This window comes from Balaenoptera borealis (assembly GCF_965194805.1).
Source record: "Balaenoptera borealis genome assembly, chromosome: 5".
NCBI classification, from domain to species: Eukaryota; Metazoa; Chordata; class Mammalia; order Artiodactyla; family Balaenopteridae; genus Balaenoptera; species Balaenoptera borealis.
The window spans coordinates 25,695,120-25,717,744 of record NC_138862.1 but is presented as its reverse complement, the minus strand read 5'-3'; positions in this window follow the sequence as shown (position 1 = coordinate 25,717,744).

The following is a 22,625-nucleotide window of genomic DNA, read 5'->3' as shown; positions in this document are numbered from 1 at the left end:
ACTGTGACAGTATCTGCAGGGGAAATGGACAAATTCATAATTAGAACTGCAGATTTCAATATCTCTTTTTTCAGCAATTGTTGGATCATATATACAGCAAAATGGATCTAAGGATTTATGAGATATGCTTCTTTAGAGAATTACTTGTAAGCTATACAAGCTATACAACTATTGTGGCATATGAGAGAGCTAGCTCATGACTTAAACATACCTGACTCTTGTGTGATGTGAAGCATGAAACTTACTCAGAGATTCCCCACCTTATTCTGGCCCAGGAAGTGCATGGTCAATGCAAGAAGAAAGGCTTGGGAAGAAAGGCCTGGAACCCTCTCTTCTTCATCTGAGACACCTGATTGCCTATAAACAAGATTATTAGTAAATCTTGATACTTTGTTAGATCTCCCAATTTTTTATGAGTCTGATTTGACAATTATTCCCTTGTGTTAGCTCGTATGAACTGCTCTTAAAACTTTTGTCCCAGGATGAGGGCTACATGGAATACCATACAGTTGACTGTGGCCTGAAGTACAGAAACAATTGGCCAACAACTCTAATGTAATATAATCAAGAAATAAATATTTATTGTTAGACACTGAGATTTGGGGAGTTATTTGGTACCCCGGCAAAGGTGACTAACATATCAGGATGTGTTTGCAATAGGGATTCCTTTTTCAGCAATCTATAAATAGATTTGTGTTTTTAAGTTAAAAGTCCCAGACACCAATTTGTCAGGAAAATTGGACACTGAGAAGGACGACAGAATACATAGAATCACAAAAGGTGTGTAACAAGAAATGTATGCTAAGGATGGCATGGTTGTTATTCCTCCTATAAGATTATTCCTGAGTGATTTAATGACCAAGTCACAATGTTATTTGTTAGAAATCTTGAGAACAACTGAGTCCATGATTCAGAAACACAATTCTATCTCAATTTTTCACATAGTTTTCATGCTCTTTCTTTTACTACTTTTAATTGGCCATACTATTTTGAAATGTGGCAGAGGTGTGGTAAAGAATAGCAAAACAACAGCACCACACACACACACACACGCACACACATACACACACACAACTGCTTTATCAGCAATTATCACTAGCAGTGAGATTTAGGTTTATTTTACAAATCTATGTTTTGTCAGCCTCCTTTAAAATGCAGAGACATTCAACAAGTGAATTTTTAAACCCCACTGCACTTTTATGTAAAATTTATTTTTCTTCTTATGAACTGGTTTTGATAGATAAATTGAAGTATTAAAGATAGGAGTTGACACGTTAAAAGGAAATATTGCACAGTTCATTATAGAAGTAAATGTCTGGTCTTCTTTCTGTCAATTCAAATATAACTGTCAGAAGTCATGTTCATAGCCTAGACTATTTTTAAGAAAGTTATAAAAATTAAGATCATGATAAATAACACTAGACTTACCACTTAAAATGATTCCTAAACAGTTCAATCAATGCCCATTTGTAGAGAAGTGCAAAATCAGCTCATAGGGTTCAAAAAATAAACTTTAAACAACTTAAAATAAAGCAGTTAAATTATTGGAAGACAGCACAAAACATCTAAGGGGAAATTCAATGATTTTATTTCTTTAAATTTTAGTTTGTAATAAAACGACTAATATATTACAATTTCTTGCTCATTTTGCTTTTAAAGACTTGGGCAGGTAATTCCTAGAGATTGCAATGAAGTGCATACCTAGATACCTTGACACTAAAAGGTCTACTTATGCTAACCTTCCTTCCCCCAGTATTTAGCAAAAATATAGGCTTTCATATGTTCTCCATTAAGGGTATAGTATAAAACTTTCTCTATATATAACTAGGGCCAAGTAACTTTTCAAACTTTTCAACTTTTCTCAGGATAAGTATGTTAGCTTATATAGAAAGGTATTTGAGTGACAATTGGAGTACTTGTCAGACATAATTTAATCAGATAAATTCAATATGAAGGGTGAAGCAAAGTTGAATGGGAATTTCAATGCGTACATCTTCTCTAGCCTACAATGATTTTATCTTCTCTACTGATGTTTTTCATTAGCTTATTTACATATCTGTAGCTTTTTCTATTGGCATTTTCTGGATATTTGTCATTGCAACTCTATTAAACCATTTGCAATAACCTCTCATCAAATGTAGTATATGAATCCTATATGCTATTCTCTCAACTTAATTTACTGCTTTCTTTTCTTTGCCTAGTTCACTTCTAAATACCCTTCAAAATTTAGCCAAAGCATCACAATTTTCAGGAACCCTTTTCAGAACAATTAGTGTGATCTAAAATTGCTGCATCATACTGATAGTAACCTGTACTTAACGTATGTAACTAGGTGACAATCAGTATTCTATTTATGGATCTTCATCAAGCTTTAATTTACTCAGAATAAGAACTCCTAGACCCTTCAATTGATATTTTCATGGAAGAAATAAAGTTTGACATTGTAAAATATTTACACAGTTCAATATTCCACTAATAAAGTAGATCTCAATTAAGAGAGAATGGCATTCTGCTTCTAGCCAAGATGGTGTAACAGGAAATGGATTTACACTCCTTCCCTGAAATCAATTACAAGAGATATGATAAATCAGTTTTTCAGACATTGGGTATCAGTCAACTTAGCACAGTGATTTTGTGAGACAGGAAACAAATCAGTGGAACCCTGTGATCACTGTGTTACTGCCTTGATAGTGTTTCCAGGGCATTGTGAAGAAGCAGCGGGGTTGGGAGGGAAAGCAAAAATAGAACTTAGAAGATATCCTGAGTTTGAGACCCAGAGCTGAGTCACAAGGGAGACCATAGTGGCTGGAGTTCACAAAGCTGGGTACTGGAGAGGTGAATTTAACAAGGAGAGATTGAGATTAAATAGGAGAGAGAAAGAGAGAGAGAGAGAGACAGAATGAAAGAGAATGGAGGGTGAGGGGGAGAGAGAGAGAGAAAACGGGAGCTCTGTAGGGAGTCACCTACAGTATTCAGGAGAATACAGATCATAACCTGTATCTGAGAAAACTACTCAAGGTTAGGATGGCTGAAGGAGGGGAAACACCTGAAAGGATGGCAGAGAATAGTACCCAGGGCTCTTACAGAACAGGAAATAGCATCTGTTTCCGCCAATCACATTGTAAACTGCACACTTCACACTTCATGGATCATTGGTCAAGTATCCAGTATTCATTAGCAGAAAAACTGTTGACTTTTGAATAACATCTGAAGTTTAGTTAATAATTGTATCAATATTAATTTCTTAGTTTTGATAAATGTACCATGATTTTATAAGATGTTAATATTGGGGAACGTTGAGGGAAAGGTATAAGGCAACTCTCTGTTCTGTATTTATTTTGTAAATTTAAAATTATTTCAAAAAATATTTTCAAAAAACAGGCAGTTGCAAATGAAAATGGGCTATAAAAAAGACTTTAACAGTCACATACAAAATATGATATTCCAAATGGCGAATAAAAATGGCAATGGGCTCAATTTTGTTAGTAATTATAGAAATTCAGTTTAATACCACGACATCTTCACTGGAATAGCTAAAATATATATTTTCTGTACAAGAATGCTCATATGTGCACCAAAATTACGTGTACAAGAAAGTGCATATGTACAATAATGTTTGTTGTAGTAGTACGCCCAAAATACACAGTGCTATATTTAACTTCAATGAAGTTCAAACAGGCAAAACAATTCCATGCTATTCAGTCGAGTGATTACCATGCGCAAAAGGAAATTAGAAGGGGGCAGGAAGGGAACTTCGGGAGCTGGTAAACTGCACTTTTTGAACAATATGGTCGTTCCATGGATGTGTGAACATCATGATAAATTAATGAGCTGTACATTGTTTATGTTATTTTTGTACTTCCCTCTATGTATAATGAAAAATTTTTAAATACTTGATAAAAAGCAAGTTTCTAAGTTATTTAATCTCATCCTCAGTTCTTTCTTTTTTAGCTTGTTTTCAACACCACAGAATATCAGTGTGCTGCTTCAAAGGGAATGAATATCTTTGAATCATTGTAGGAGTGAATATCAGTACATGCTAGAAAATCATTTCTGAAACTGACTGGGCTGAAAGATTCTATTTGGCTTTATATAGATATCTCCTTTCACTCTTTCCCTCCTGTAGCTTAAAAAAATGGAAACATCTATCTGCTTTAAATACACTCACCTACCAAACTGTATCTACAAAACTAATTTTAATGAGAGGCAGATACGAGGGAAACAGAATGTATCTGTTTACAGAATGTATCATTAGAACTGTTTCATACCCAAACTTACCGATCAATTTCCATGAAACCCTATTTCTGACCTGTTATTGTCAAAGAAGTCAGGGCCAACATTTTTAATGTCTGCAGCAAGAAATAACATGTCCTGTAAGCAAAGGATACCTCCATTTTATTTTTCTTCAAATTCTTCCATGAAAACATCATGTTGTTAATTTGTTAGATTTATCAAAGGCTGTCTCCTGGGAGATTACAAAAAAAGCTGTAATTAGAAATTTTTACTCCATTCTGTGGGTGACTGTGATTAGAATTTCATTTTCACATAGCCAGTGGGAGAGCCAGGTTTTGTGAGGACTAAAGATTACATAATTTTCAGGGACTTCATCAAAGAAAAAAAAAAGGGAATGTGAAAATATCTTACTTTTGTAAATTTTACAGAAACATAGGATGATGTGAACACATTACCCCTTCCTGGGAATTGGTACAAGTTAAAGGAAACTTCTGTTTCATGGTAAATGTGTCTATACTCAGCATAGAACCTAGAGATCATCACTTTAAGGCAGGTATCAAAGGGAGGACACCTACAGGCGAGAAATAGCAGTGTAAATAAATGAAATGATCTGTGTAAATAAAACAATAGTGCAAGTGTAATTACAAATGGCAACTTGCAGCCTCATTGCCATTGAAGTGATAATAGGAAATGGTGTGACTTTGACACTCTCTCTAGTATAATGGAAACTAGCTAAATCCACTCAAATTCTTATGTAGAGTTGGCTGTTGCTTAATTTTCCTGTATTGAACAAATCAAAGGAATCTAGAGTTTATTATACAGTTTCCATTAAAAAATATTAGCAACAAATTAAAATTATTTTCCCAAGAAAATAACTCTTTTTGAATATCATATGTTTGACTTTCACCAAGTCTGACACACATGAAGGTAAATAGAATTCACCTCTGACTAGTCCCAGCCAACAGCTGAAGCTAAAGATCAGTGGTAAGTTGACCCTGAAGGACTTACTTCATTTTTAATGATTTAAATTAGAAGATAGCCAAAAAGAAAGACCAGAAAAAGTAGGGGACTTCTTAGAATCTGGAATAACTTAAATTTAGGGCATTCTGATGGGATGGTGAAAAGCCAGTGGACTGCCATGAAAATTTATGTCTGTTAATATCCTTTGGTGTAAGCTCTCTTCACTTTTATTAGTTTTCCTAAAAATGGATCCGAAGATAGCAAGTAGGTTATGAGCCCTACTCTCTCAGTTAGGCTACCTTTAATAACTAAGAATACATGGAGACTTCGTAATATCTGGAATAAGTAGGGGACTTCTTAATATCTGGAATAACTTAAATTTAGGACATTCTGATGGAATGGTGAAAAGCCAGTGGACTGCCATGAAAATTTATGTCTGTAATATCCTTTAGTTTTCCTAAAAATGGATCTGAAGGTAGCAAGTGGGTTATGAGCCCTACTCTCTCAGTTGGGTTACCTTTATTAACTAAGAATACATGGAGACACTAAAAATCCTACCTCCAGGTCCCAAGTTAAAAGAGTCAAGCTATACCATGAGTTTAAATGGATCTGTACAAAATTAAGGAAGTAGAATAGCAACAGTATTTAGGATACCTCACAGGTGATGTTTATTCAGGGATAAAAAATAGTGTAAGTGTAGGCAGATGGATTCCAAAGACATCAAAATCTTGTTTAAATGCAAATGTTTCGAGAAGAAATGCTATATAAATAAATTGCCTCTCAGCAGAATGTTTTCTTCTTCAGGTTTACAAGAGGCAACCTCAGGTGTCTAATAGAGATATACTGAAGAACTAAAAGTGGATACCTTTGTGAAAGGAGTTGTAGTGCCTCTAAAAGCCTGCAGTCAGAGGCACATTATTTATCTACTGAATTGAACCTGCAACCAAATTACAATCTTACTCTCTTTGCATTTTGTATCCCAATCTTGACTTTGAGATGAGTTGGAACTTCAAGGCATAAAAGTGTAATTTAGTCTTTCTTTTAATTCCCACTTAACTTCTCTGATAAGAAGCAACTGCTTAGTGAGGTAATTAATGGGAAATTATGCTTTTTTTATTGGCAACTTGAGACCTACTTTCTAGAACTAAGACAGTACGCACTGAATCATAGTTTGATACCAATTTTTTTCTATCTCAACTATTTGGTTGCAGGACCAATCTTAATCAGTTACCTGAAAGGAGGGAAAAGAAATACCCTTTGGCCCATCAAGAGCTTTTTTGTGGGGGGCATAAGTGAAATGTACCCTACTTTGGCAGGTATATTTCAATATAAATATCTTTTTATTTTTTTGCATATGGTCATTATTGTATGTGATATGCAATTGTTAGATCATTTAATCCCACAAAGTGCAGTGAAAATTATTTAAGTAAAGAAATGATGAAATCTTCATACCTCACTCATACTGTTCTGCAGTGGATAAAATGAATATTTAGCAAAGCAAGCTAACAGTTTGCAAACGTGCAATTAAAATCCTGGCTCTTCTCTAATTATGTAACACTTAAGTTAAACGGTCTTAATAGACATATAATGATAGCTTTATAAACCTATAGTTACTTATAATCAAATGTAATTTCTATTTCGGTTTTAAAGCACCCATTAAATGTCTATTATGATTTTTAAGTAATTTGGCAGACATTTAATGAATACTTTAAAAACCTAAATAGTAATTATTTCAAGAGACATCTGTTAACATATAGGAGTAATGGAGCTATTCATTTGAATACACAGTTTAAAACTAATTAGTGAAGTATATATGCAATACCCAATGGCTTTACTACAAGAAGAAAATCACAATTTTAATGTAATTTTCTCTCTTAAAATAGAAGCTGTTTTTCTAATTTTCTTCTGAGTCCTGTGACATACCTGTCACGTTACAAAACTGTAACACTGAAAAGCCATATCTTCTCACAATTCCAGGTATATTCTAGAAAAATTATCTCTGTGCCAGGCAGTGTAAAAATGTATTTTACACATTAATTCACTGTTATATTTTGGGTTTGCTAGGATGCTCAAAAAAAAGTTCAATATAGACAGTTTTTCATTGCAAGTTGTAGGTGACAAATCAGTTTCCAAGTTTTTGGAATAATGCTCTTAAATTTAACAGAAGACTACTATTTCTCACTATGTGTAACAAGTATAAGTTGGCTACATATTTTCACAACTAAAATGCTTAAAATTCTTTCAAATGACAGGAGAAAGCTGTGTGTTATAGTAAAGTCACTAAAATTTTCTCATGAAATAGAGATCATTATTTTTGACCAATGAAGCTTCATTCATGAGCTTTATGGAAAGATTTTAAAGCCTATTTCAAGTGTGATGCACTTTAATTTATAAAACTGAAATTGCTTTATTATTCCTATGAAATATAGATGTTTCAATAGTCCAAATTTCAAACTCTGGATTATATGATTACACAAATATAGACAATTGCTTGAAAATGAGATACAATTTTTAGTGCTAATCTTCATTAATGAGTGTAAATTTTAATTATTATTATAGTATTACCAGTTAATTTTATAATCCAATTGTTTTCATATACATGTTGTGTCAGCATTGAGGTCATTTGTGACTTTTCCTGTCCTAAACTTCCTTCTTTTATATGACAAGGAAAAATAATGCAAGCATTTCTCCTTCTGTACTGGCACTAATTCCATAAAAGGATGCATCCAATTATTAGAACCTACTGCAATATGAAATAATTGTGTGTGTGTATATAATACATAGAGAGATATCCAAATACTTATATATATGGTAAGTATATATACAAGCATATATATGTATATGCTTATATTTATGAATATATCATATAATAGCACATGATATAAATATATCACATATATTATATATATTGAATATTTAATGTGAATATATATGAATATGAATGTATATATGAATATATGTATACATAAAATAGGAAATCCCTCTTCACAAATTTAGGGAAATGTATTAAATTTATCCTGGGTTATGTAAAACAATAGTTAAACAATTGATAATTTTGTGTTCATTCTTATACAAATAATATAAAGTAGTACAATGTGGCCTTTCAACACAGGGCTAAACATTAAACTACCATTTTATACTGTCTATGCATTACAATGTTACAACTGGTGGACATCAAACTTGTGATAAGCCCTCTAGTTAGTTGGATTTATGCAGCTGAAGTTCAGCAGAGAGGTCTGCACAGGATATAGGGATCTGCCAGGCATTTGGCATACAGATAGTGATCAAAGCTATATAATTATGTGAGATCAAAAAGGGGTTGTACAGCTAGAGAAAAGAAGAATATCAAAGATTGAGTTCTGGGCTTCCCTCGTGGCGGAATGGTTGAGAATCTGCCTGCCAATGCAGGGGACACGGGTTCGAGCCCTGGTCTGGGAAGATCCCACATGCCGCGGAGCAACTAGGCCAGTGAGCCACAACTACTGAGCCTGCGCGTCTGGAGCTTGTGCTCCGCAACAAGAGAGGCCGCGACAGTGAGAGGCCCGCGCACCGCGATGAAGAGTGGCCCCCACTTGCCACAACTAGAGAAAGCCCTTGAACAGAAACAAAGACCCAACACAGCCAAAAATAAATAAATAAATAAATAAATAAAAATAAAGGAATTCCTTTAAAAAAAAAGAAAAAAAAAAAAGATTGAGTTCTGTGGTATCCAACACTAAAAGGTCAGGAAATGAGGCTAAACTAGCATAGAAGACTAAAGAGGAAGAGGAGAAGTCAGATAAAAATAGATAACTGGAAGCCAAATGAAGCCATTCTTCCAAGAAACAGGGGATGTGTTATATGCTATTGATACATAAATATTAATAATGTGTTGATATCTGTTATATGCTAATTTGTTGTAATAGCACAATAAGTGTATTATGTGATTTTGATAGGTCAAGTTAAAGATTAAGTATTAATTTAACAGTGGGAAATTAATTGGTAACTTGATAAACGGAGTACAGTGGGGAGATGATGAAAGATAAATAAATAAGGCTCAAGAGATAAAGGAACACTAAGAAATGTTGGTATAAACAACTATTCCAAAGTATGTTCTTGTGAAGAGAAGTTAAAGAACAATGGAGCAGTAGCTGAAGGTAGAATTGGAATTAAGAGGGCATTTTTAAAAGAATATAGATATAATGACATATTTATGTGTTGATGGTAAAGATCTAGTAGAGAGAGAAAAATTTTAAAATGTATTATAGAGTAAAATATTGGACAAAAAATGAAGAGTAAAGTATTGGAACTAAGATGTTGCATATGTAAAAGAGAGGGGATATAATGCATAAAGGGAAGTGAAGACCTTAGCTGGGATTCTCACAGTTTGTCCAAATAAACCAGGGAGCAAGAAGGGAATTTGGACACAATTGCAGGTAGCTGGATTGATGAGATCCTGCAGGAGATCTCCTGTGATTAACTCAATTTTCTTTGTGAAATTGAAAGTGAGATTATTAGCTGAGAGTGATGATGATGAGGTAGCTCTGGATATTTGTGGGAAAAGGAGGAAGAATGAAATAGCTTTTTAGCAGAATGGGATGAAAAATGAATTGAGAAGTGTAGTTTGTTTCTGAGTAACAATAATGCCCAACTACTCTGAGGTTGGCAGTCACACATTTCAATTGAGAGCAATCAGCATGATGTGTGTTTTTCCAGCAACACTCAGATGCACAGGCATGTGCAAAAAATAGGCTGGGAGTTCAATATTAAGACAAGGTACTTACCAAATTTATAAGATAATGTCAACAGCTTTTCTGAGTGTGAGCGTGTGTGTGTCTGTGTGTATGTGTGTTTGGGTTGTTCTACATGTTCTATAATATTTTATGTTGTCAAATTTTTAATGTATTTTATAATAAGATATTCTGAAAGAAAAATGATGGTGGTTTAATTCTGAATTTTCCCACTTCTCCTATAAAGCATAGAGAGGGATGTAGCAATATTAGTTTGCCTGGGATGCCACAACAAAGTACTACAAATGGGTGGCTTAAACAACAGAAATTTATTGTCTCACAGCTCTAGAGGCTAGAAGTCCAAAATCATTTTTAATTTGTTTTTTTGACAGTATTGTCATAGTCATTCAATAAGAAAATAATAACGTCTTTGACAACTTGTCCTGGAACAAACATGAATATATTTGGGGATGGGAGGGGGAAGACAGTGGGCATACACACGCACACATAGAGACACACACGAACAAGTAGAAGATAAGGACAATGAAAATATCAGCTATATCCTAGAGACCAACTGCAGCAGTGGGGGCTGTATTTCTTGCCACTATCTCTTTCTTTGTAATTCCCCCTACACCTGGAAATTATAACTAACCATAATTTGAAGAATAGAGAGACATATGATGAGCCCCCCTTAAATTGGAACCATAGCATCTTGTTAGTACTCCACTCATACTTTATCAGAACCCTTTACCATTTGTTTTCATGAAGCCTCCATATATGTTTCCATTCCCAGCAGTCGGCACCAGCAAGTCTATCAGATAACTACACACAGGTGGCCAGAACCACATTTGTCTGCACAAGCAGAGAACAGAAATTGTCTCCAAAGTTTTGTCCTCCTGTGAACAGCTCTTAAACAATGACAAATGTGCATGGAGGTATAAATACTCCAAGCTCCTTATGCTTCATCTGAGGTTCTGGTCACACTTTCTAAAGATCATCTTTGGAGGATTGAGGGAAAGTTACTGTATGTGTGCCTTTTCAAATACCTCACTCTCACTTCTTGTTGTATTTCCTCATATATCTATGAATTTTTCCCAGGCCATATAATAATAAATCACAGTTGTCTCTGGACAAAATCCCACTAATCCTTATTTGTGAAGGACAGTCAAATTTTATGTCTATGATCCCACTATAATTATCCCATTGCATTGTCCCATTTCATTCTTACAACTGTTCCAGTTTGTACGGTAGCATATGTGGTCCCCATTTTATAATGAAAAGTTATGACAGCCACAACCACATTTTACCAAGAAGAGAGAGCATAGAAAACCTGTAAGATACTCTAGGAAAGAAAGTGTGAGGCAAGGCAAGTTGACCTTGAAGTTTAAAAACAAATACATATTGTGAACACACAAGAGACTTAGTGAATATTCTTTGCAAGAGCCTTCTTGAGAACACTATAAAAGGATGAACTCCAGGTGAAAGAGTAATTACTGATCTAACAAACAAAATAATAGAGTTGAGAAAACGGACTGTAAATTGTATATGCTTTGACAATGGGAATCACTCATCTAACACAAAATGGGAGCAGATGTGTTTGGTAAGTAGCTGGAAAGTAAAATTAGTTTCCTGATTGCCTCATTGCAACCACTGGGTGTCAAAGAGTATTATTTAAGGCTAATAAATTAAATAGTGAAAAATGAGACATATGTGAGAAAACAAAGGTAGATGAATAAAAACTATTAATATTTACTGAATGTGCATGATAGTATAATTGATGGGGCCGGGAAGGTTACAACTTTATTTTAATGGGGTGTATAATAAGGAGCCAAATAAAGAAAGGATATTTCATAAATCTAAAATCCTTAAAATAACTTCTAGAGCAAAATTATAAACTTTCCTAAATATTAGAAATACAGTAAAAAAAAAGACAGGAAACAGATATCCATACTGAATTCTTTATACATTATGATGGTTAATTTTATGTGTCATCCTGGTTAGACTATGGTGCCCCTGGTTGTTGGTCAAACACTAGTCCAAATGTTACTGTTTCATGAGATTAATACTGATAATCAGTAGACTTTAAGTAAAGCACATTACCCTCCAAAATGTGGGTGGGCCTCATTCAATCCACTGAAGGTCTTAAGAGCAAAGACTGAGGTTTTCTGAAGAAAGAATGCTGCCTCAAGACTGTAACAGAAACCCTGCCTGAGTTCCAGGTGCTAACTTGCCCTACAGATTTAAAAATTGCCAGCTCCAACAATCACAATTACATGAGCCAATTCCTTAAAATAAATTATTCTCATATTCTCTCTGTGTCTGTCTCTCTGTCTTTATCTTTATCTATCTATCTATCTATCTATCTATCTATCTATCTATCTATCCATATTTATCTATCTATCTATCTATATCTATCTAATCTGTTTCTTTAGAGAACCCTGACTAAACTAATATAGATTTTGTTACCAAGAATTGTTCTAAAGGAAAAGAATCTTAATGATGATTTTGGAGGGTTGATTCAGAGGTCTCTGGAATTGATTCTTTAATCTGATTAGATTTAAAGGAACCAATGACTCTATTTCTAGTAGCAAAGACAGCTCTGATGGCCATGGCATGGGGTAGGAATAGACATATGCAAAATATCATCATTGGTATTGATGATTACTCTTAAATATTTTTAAGAGGCAAGGTTCTGGGTAACCATATATTTGAAACCTCAAAACGTTTTTTGTCAAACTAGTGAGTATAATGAGACTGACTAGTTGCTCTGAATTTCACTGGACAAAGTAGGGAAAGGAAAAGGTCAGCTCAGGGATTCAAATTGCAAGCTCAAGTGCTGCATAAATCATAAATGACCTGAAAGTTTTCTATGTCTGCTCTGAAAGAAACCCTTATATCCCAGAGCTGCAGAGCTGAGATGACTGTAAAACAAACCCAGAGTTTCTATAAATGAATAACAACACGAACTGAGTCCCCAATCTCACAGCGTGTCTGTTGTTAAAATGAGGGTATTGGTTGAGAAGGAATGGGGTCCTGAAAATTGGAATGCGACATTTGATTCTGATGAAATAGGGACATTGAACCCCTAAATTCTACTGAATCTTATTGCCAGTAGAAACATTGTTTTCATCTCCATCTGAAGAGATTAATCCTGTTTAGCCTGAGAAAGTTATAAAGGCCTTCCCTAAGGTAGTTGCTTTTCAAAACACTCCTGGTTCTTCTCAGAACCCACCTCCACTAGCCCTCTTTCGTCCAAGACTTGTAACAAGTCTCAGGTCCCAGCAGGCCCCAAAAGGTGAAGTAGAAAGTGTGATCCATAAGGAGATATACCACACTCCAAAAGGAACTAAATGATTTTTCCAGTTTATACAGATGGAAATCCTGAGTTTATGTGTGGGAATGGATATCAACGCAGGGATGGTTGTGGAAGGAACATAAAGTTGTATCATGCAAAATTTATGGATAAAGGCTCACTAGGCAGAGATTTTGCATTTAATGTCACAGACTGAGGCGTTTGGTGGGTTGGTGAAACAGGGATCAAAAGCTGATTTACATTGAATTAAGATGAAATGCCAGACTCCCTTGGTATACTGTAGACAAATGGATGCAAAGTTTTAGGGAGATTGGAATGTTAGAGAGTATTTGTCATGTAAGATCTGCTCACTCACCCTGGAAGCTTTCTCCATGACTGAGAGGAAGAAATTTGTTAGTGTAGCCCTATTATCCTTGAAGAGCTCTGTGATTGCTCTTGCCTGTAGGTCAGATATTACAGTGGGAACTTTTGCCATTGGATTGGAAAACCTAAATATAATGAGGATAATTGGATGCTAGAGGGGCAGGGGGCCAGTGGTGGCACTTAATCACCAAAGTCAAAGTGGGCATGGCTACCACAATGGAAAGCATAGTGAAAGCATGGAAAGTCAGAAATAATCTGATTCGCAGAGACATGTGGGGTTGGCTAGAAGTGGAATAGATGGGCAGTTTACTAAATTCCTACTTGATCTTTATAGTGGAAGAGTTCTAAGTCAAGGGAATAGAAGTCTAACTTGAATCATAAGAACAGAGTCATTGCCCCTCAGTCGATTTCCAGACTTGAGCAAGTTTACTGACCCGGAAACTTTTGAATGAAGGAAAGGCTGAGCCCCCTTGAAGAAGGGCAGCTTTATGCTGCCGAAATTTTATACTGCTAAGGTTTCTCTTAGGCTTCCCCCACAGGGACCTACAGCCCTTTACAGGGTGACTGTGCAGTGAAGAAAAGGAAATAATCAAACTTTTTGAGGACTACTGGGCACTAGCTCTAAACTGACAATAATTTTAAGAGACCCAAAACATTCTATGGCTCATCAATCGGAGTAGGGGCTCATGGAGGTCAGGTGATCATGGAGTTTTAGCTCAGATCTATCTCATTGTTGGTCTAGTGGGTAATGCAAAATTGGATTAGAAGCTGGCAAAATCTCCATTTCCTGACCTGTGGCTACTGTTGTAGGAAAGGTCGAGTGGGAACTACTAGGTCTGCCTCTATCTAGGGAACTAGTAAACCAAAAGCAATCCTACATTCCTGGAGGAGATACAGAGATATAGCCACCATGGAGGACAAGAAGAATGCAAGCGTGGTGATACCCACGATATCCCCGTTCATGTCACCTATTTGTCCTGTGAAGAAAACAGATCATGGAGAATGAAGTGGATTGTTGTAAGCTTAACCAGGTGGTGATTCTATTTGAAGATGTTGTACCAAATGTGATTTTATTGCTTGAACAAATTAACACATTCCCTGGTATCTACTATGGTAGCTATTGATCTGACAAATACGTTTTGTTTTTCCTACCTTTTAGTAAAGGACACCAGAAGCAGTTTACTTTCAGCTGGCAAGGCCAGCAGTACACTTTCACTTTCTTACATCAGTCAGATATCAATTCTCCAGCCCTAAGTCATAATTTAGTTTGCAAGGATCTTGGTCACCTTTCCCTTCCACAAGCTATGACACTGGTTCATTATATTGTTGAAATGATGCTGATTGAACCTCGTGATTAGGAGAAGCAACTACTCTTATTGGTAAGACATTTGTGTGTCAGAGGGTAAGAGATGTATTAGACAAAAATTCAGGGCCTTTCACCTTAGTGAAATTTCTAAGGGTCCAATAGCGTGGGACATGTTGAGATATCTCTTCTGAGGTGAAGAATAAATTGTGCATTTGGCCCCTTTTACAACCAAGAAAGAGGCATCATACTTAGCGTCTCTTTGGATTTTGGAGTCAACATAATTCTTATTCGGATGTGCTACTCTAACGAATGTGCCAAGTGACCTGAAAAGCTACTAGATTTGAGTACAACGCAGAGCAAACAAAGGCTTAGCAACACATCCAGGCTACCTGGAGAAAACACTAACCCAGATTTATTTTTCATGCCTGTGTCTGTCCATCTTCTCCTAGATCATGGACTAGTGGTTTTTTTCTGTCATGGTAGTTCTTTTATGCCTTCAGATGGTCTGCAGTTACAAGAAGTAAAACATCAGTAAACATAATTTTAAATTGCTATTTCAGTTCTATCATTTAGAATTGTAAGTTTTTTACTTGCTCATTTGCCTAATATAGAATATTAAGGGTTTTTAATTATTTTATTTACTATGTTATCTAGTGGCCTTCAATAATAAAAGCATATTCTATATGTCAACATATGTTTTAGATAAAAATGTTTGATAAAATAATCATAAGCTTTTAATAAGAATGTTTTCTGGTTTCACTGTGCTAAATAAGAAGGTTAAGCCTACTTAACTATTAAAAATTAAGTATTTTACTATCTATGAAATTAAACTGTTGTTACATAGTTCTAAATGTTTTCTATATTTATAGAAATTTTTATTTATTCATGAAGAGTGCTCATTTTATTGAAGATAATATCCTTTTATCCCTATCAGTTAACTTTTTAAAAATATAGCTGTAAGCTTTATATATCATTTCTGTGGTGAAACAGAAGACATACATTTCTCAAGTTTTAATTTTTTTAACTGAGATAGAAAATGTACTAACCTCCGTATATGTTAATAATTTAGCTATTCAAATAATATATAAACAAGTGGTTTCTCTTCAGCTGGAAATAAGAAAGTCTCAAAGATTGTTTATCAGGCAAAATAAACATTGGATGAAAGCTATTGAAAAGTCTAAGATGAAAGAAGATTTTTTAAAAAAAATGCCTAATGGAGTCCATATTGTAGTGTGTGTTTCAGATAAAAATGTATTTGCCCTCCTTCCAGACCCTGGACCAGTGTAAGGAGTATTTAATCAGAAACTGTTTAATTCATACTTAGCACTGTCTGACCCATAACACATACCTGTATTTCATATAATATTGCAGAAGAAAGAAACAAATAGAAATTGAGGTCAGTAAAGCAAATTGCAAACTTTAGCCTATTTTTCAGGGTCTCTTGGGAGAAGTTTCCACATCTATGTGTAAGGTAAGAGTCAAGAATCTGGGCCAGGAATGGATTATTATTACATGTTAGTATTTCTGGAATTTGTGTGCTATTATGGACTGAATGTTTGTGTCTCCCCCAAATTCATATGTTGAATCCCTAATCCTCAATGTGATGGTGTTTTGAGGTGGGGTATTTGGGAAGTAATTATGTTTAAATGATGTCATAATGGTAGGATCCCCATGATGGGATTAGTGTCCTTAAAAGAAGAGGAAGAAAAAAAAAAAAGAAGAGGAAGAGAGCTCTCTCTCTCTCTCTCTTCTGTCTTGAGAGGAAGCAGCTAGAAGGTTGCTGTCTGAAAGTCAGGAAGAGGCCTCTTACCAGGAATCAAATCTGCCGGCACCTTGATCTTGGACTTTTTCTGTAACTATGAGAAACAAATGTTTGTTGTTTAGGCCACTCAGTCTGTGGTATTTTTGTTATAGTAGCCCAAGCTAAGAGGTGTTCTTTCCTTTTTATTGGTAATATTGATATTGTAATTAGTAGCCTCTCTCATTAAATAACAAAGAGCTTAGGAGCTTACTTTAATGTTCACAAAGAAAGAAATATGGGGGTGAATATGCTCTACCCCACATTCAGTTTTTGTTGAGAAGCTTCAGAAGAGAGCAGATGGAAATAAGTGAGAACTGAAGCAGATTGCAACATTGGGATATAGAAAGGAAAAAGAAACAGCCTGTGGATACTGAGCCAGGAACTGAGAAACAGCTTAATAAGCAGGTAACCTAAACTTTCAAACAGTAAGAAACAGACAAAAACACCTGTGTGTTGAGGAAACCAGAAAGTTTTCCACTGATACACTAAGATATCGAGTACAGCATTTATAACAACATTTTCTCCTATGGTTTATGTGCGTACATGTCGGTGTTTTTATTCAGCCTCCTGGTTTCCCCGTTGTTTTAGTTCTTCCAAAAGTGTTTGTCTTTAATTGACTTTCTTCCTTGTTCTTATAAAGAAGCTGAACACGGCCTATGAATAGAAATTCTATGAAAGCTCTTGCTTCTCCGTGCATATATTTCATCAATCTCAACTAGTAAAGAAACTGTAAGGCTTTTTTATTCTCCAGTTTTCTTAGTTGATCTGGATTAATAACTATAAAATGAGCATTCTGCTTCCCTTCACACGTGATATACATTTAATGAGATAATTAGATCAACATCACTCATTCTCTCTGCTGTAATTGTGCCTGCATTTGGTAGGAGTAAATATGCTGGTGATAAACCGTATTTCAGTAGAGAAATACAATGTTTTATTTACATGCTAGTTTCAGAGATGTGAGACATATCCAGCTTCAGCCAAGCGCTAATGAACATGACAGTTATTCCTCACACCATGTTCACTCAGACGAACGCAATCATTTCTGTCATTGTTAATATTTTCTTTAGAATGATTATTGATTGCAGTCTTTCTATAAAAACTATGATTTATTGGATTTACTTTGTAGTTTACACATTGCCTGTTAATATCATTCATTCTAAAAATATATATGTATTAAGATATATGTACATAAGAATAACAAAGCTTTGGTTACACATCTCTCCATTTAAATAAATAAAGCATAAATAATACAGTTGAAACTCCCTGATTGCCTATTCCAAGTTTAAGAATTTTCATAATGTTTTATTCCATGCATTTTATTATACTTTTAACATATTTGTGACTAAATTATGTAACATGGTTTTGATATGTTATGCAAATGTCATCATACTGTATGAATTCTTTGGCATTATTATTTCCTTCAAAATTATGATTGTAATATTCATACCTAGAGCCCTAGGTCATTCATTTTTATACCTATTTGATATTGTATTATGTGCAAAGGCTGGTTTAAACATTAGTATATATGTATCCTAATGTATTTAAATCAGCATTTCACTAAGATTAATCAGGAATTGCTGAGTCTTAGGGCTGGAATATCTTTTACTTTATTGGATTTTGTGAGATTGATCTTCAGAGTACTTGAACCAATTTTTTTTCTATCAGCAATTATACAGAGAATTCTATTACAAGAAATCCTTGACATTCCATTAGTTTTAGTAAGATTTTAAAGCATTTTATTTTCAAATAATTTTTACTGATGGTATATACCTAGAGTCAAATGCAGAAATCTTGATGACTCGTATGTGTATATATATATATGTATATGTGTGTGATTGTGTGTGTAGGTATCACCCAGATCAAGATATTGTATACTTCCAACATCACAGAAAAACTTGCCCATTCTCTGAGCAAGTTTAATAAACTGAGCCTTTAATAAACTATACCTGATTTGAAGCAACCACTATTCAGGCTTCTATTACCGATTAATGTTGCCAGTTTTTTTAAACTTCTTGGAAATGGAATCATTAGGCTAGTGAGAATAACCTATGCTGTGGTGTATAGAAGTAGTTAGTTCATTTGTAATACTGTGTAGGTGTGTTACAATCCATTATGTGAAAATACCAAAAAATTTGATGCACTATACTGTTAATGGATATTTGTACTATTTTCACTTATGGATAATGTAAATAATGCTGCTGTAAACATTTCTGTACTTGTGTTGGTGGAAATATGCATGTGTTTCTCTTAGTTTATATCTAGAAACACTGGTTTACAGGTAAGATTTATACTTAGCTTTAGTACATAATGCCATTGTCCCAAGTGGTTCTAACAATAAACATTCCCACCAGCAGTGTCTGATAGTTTGCGGCTACACATCCTTTCTAGCAAATGGTATTTTCAGTTCTTCTTGTCATTTTACCCATTCTGGTGACTTTGTACCTCTATTACATTTTGGTCATCAGTTGCATTTCTTTGACATTGTGCACTTTCTCAGGCACTTTTGGACATTTGTATATTCTTTTATGAGAAGTGCTTGTTTAAAACTTTTCCAATTTGCTTTAGTTTGGTTGACTATATATATATTTTTTTGTATTGGTTTATAAAAGTTGTTTAGATATTGTGGATATGAGCCCTTTGTCAGATTGTTTTATGAATATTTTCTACCATATTGTGGTTTTGTCTTTTTACTCTCTTAATGGTATCTTCTGATGAACTAAAGTTCTTAATTTTAATAAAGTCTACTTTTTCAATCTTTGATTTTATAATCAGTGTTTTTTTGTATTCTGTTTAAGAAATCTTTACCTAACTCTTTTGACATAAAGTTTTTTCTTTGAAATGCTTTAACGTTTTACCTTTAAAACTTAGGCATAGACTCCACCGCAAATTAATTATTTTGCATGGTATGTAGTAGGAGTCAAAGTTCATATTTCTATAATGATATCCCATCGCTCCAGAACAATCTATTGAGAAGACTATCCTTTCTTAACTGCTTTGCAGTGTCACTTCTGTCATAAATCAAATATGACATATTCGTGGGGGTCTTTTTCTTGTCTTTTCATCCTCTGCCAATGGTCTATTTTCTCTACTCTTGTTTTAAAATCATATTGCCTTAATTGTGGATTTACTTTTATTATGTCTTGATATTTGGTAGTAAATCTTACAAATAATTTAAAAGAATCATTGCAATACTTCCTATTTTAATTTGCAGTTTATATCAGCCTGTCAATTTTTTTTTTTTTTAATTTATTTATATTTTTATTTTTGGCTGTGTTGGGTCTTCGTTTCTGTGCGAGGGCTTTCTCCAGTTGCGGCGAGCGGGGGCCACTCTTCATCGCGGTGCGCGGGCCTCTCACTGTCGCGGCCTCTCTTGTTGTGGAGCACAGGCTCCAGACGCGCAGGCTCAGTAGTTGTGGCTCACGGGCCTAGTTGCTCCGCGGCATGCGGGATCCTCCCAGACCAGGGCTCGAACCCGTGTCCCCTGCACTGGCAGGCAGATTCCCAACCACTGCGCCACCAGGGAAGCCCAGCCTGTCAATTTTTTAAGAATGTGGAATAAATAAGGGATTGCTTTTAATCTATGAACGTTTTGAGAAAAAAATTAATGTTAAAATATGGGGAATTCCAATCTATGAACACAAACTATCTTTCCATTCATTTAGGTAGGTCTTCCCTTTCATAGATAAATAGATCATTGGTAGGTAGATAACACACAGATTGGTAGATAGATACTTTAAAAAAATGTGTTGAAGTGTTTTGTGAGATTTATTTCTAGGTATTTGATATTTTGAGACATAAGACTATTTATGTAATTTTACTTTTCAGTTGTTAGTGCCAGTATTTAGAAGTAAAATCAATTTCTTTATATTGATATTGGATCCAGAAAGTTTGCTAAATTTGCTTAAGAGTTTGTTGATTTTTTTGGATGTTCTATAAATGCTATTACAACATCCTTAAACATAGGCAGCTTTACTTCCTTTTATTCCCTCTTTAGTTCATTTATTTATTTTTCCTGCTTTGGTAAACTAGTTAGTAATTGCAGTACAATGTTGAATAAAAGTGGTGATAGTGATTCTTGTCTTATATTTGGATTAGAGAGAAAATATATGTAATTAACTAAAGTTAAGTATGATGCTATCTGTAGTGTTATTACAGATTTACTTTATTAGATTAAGGATACTCTCTTTATGTCTAGTTTGTTAGGATTTTTTTTTATATCAGGAAGGAATCGAACTTTATTATAATGTCTATTTATTGAAATGATTATGTGATTTTTTTTTTCTCTTTCTATTATTATAAGGAATTGCAGTGATTTTTTTTAAGTTTAAATCAACTTTGCTTTCTTGCAAGAAACTTATGTAGTGGAGATATAGTATTTGCTACTATTTTGTTTGGGAGATTTGTAAAAATTTTCACAAAATAAATTAGTGTGACATAAATCACAGCAAGATCTTTTTTGACCCACCTCCTAGAGTAATGAGAATAAAAACAAAAATAAACAAATGGGACCTAATGAAACTTAAAAGCTTTTGCACAGCAAAGGAAACCACAAACAAGACGAAAAGACAACCCTCAGAATGGGAGAAAATATTTGCAAATGAATCAATGGACAAAGGATTAATCTCCAAAATATATAAACAGCTTATGCAGCTCAATATTAAAAGAAAACAAACAACCCAATCAAAAAATGGGCAGAAGACCTGAATAGACACCTCTCCAAAGAAGACTTACAAATGGCCAAGAGGCACATGAAAAGCTGCTCAACATCACTAATTATTAGAGAAATGCAAATCAAAACTACAATGAAGGGGCTTCCCTGGTGGTGCAGTGGTTGAGAATCTGCCTGCCAATGCAGGGGACACGGGTTCCAGCCCTGGTCTGGGAAGATCCCACATGCCACTGAGCAACTGGGCCCATGAGCCACAACTACTGAGCCTGCGTGTCTGGATCCTGTGCTCCGCAACAAGAGAGGCCGCGATAGTGAGAGGCCCACACAACACGATGAAGAGTGGCCCCTGCTTGCCTCAACTAGAGAAAGCTGTCGCACAGAAACGAAGACCCAACACAGCCAAAAATAAATAAATTAATTAATTTTAAAAAAAAAAACTACAATGGAGTATCACCTCACACAGGTTAGAATGGGCGTCATCAGAAAATCTACAAGCAATAAGTGCTGGAGAGGTTGTGGAGAAAAGGGAACCCTCTTGCACTGTTGGTGGGAATGTAAATTGATACAGCCACTATGGAGAACAGTATGGAGGTTCCTTAAAAAACTAAAAATAGAACTACCATATGACCCAGCAATCCCACTAGTGGGCATATACCCAGAGAAAACCATAATTCAGAAAAAGTTATGTACCCCATTGTTCATTGCAACATTATTTACAATAGCTAGGACATGGAAGCAACCTAAATGTCCACTGACAGATGAATGGATAAAGCAGATGTACATATATACAATGGAGTATTACTCAGCCTTAAAAATGAAAGAAATTGGGTCATTTGTAGAGATGTGGATGGACCTAGAGACTGTCATACAGAGTGAAGTAAGTCAGAAAGAGAAAAACAAATATCGTGTATTAACGCATATATGTGGAATCTAGATAAATGGTACAGATGAAATGGTTTGCAAGGCAGAAATAGGGACACAGATGTAGAGAACAAACGTATGGACACTAAGGGGGGAAAGTGGGGGGGGGCAGGGGTGGTGGTGGGATGAATTGGGAGATTGGGATTGACATATATACACCAATATGTATAAAATTGAGGACTAATAAGAAGCTGCTATATAAAAAGATAAATAAAATAAAACAAAATAAATTGGTATGTAGTTTTCCTTTTGTTGCATGTATGAAGTAATTTTTTCCATTTCTCTGACTATTAATGAGTTTGAGTAACTTTTCTTATGCTTTTGGTTAATTGTGTCACTTTTTACTC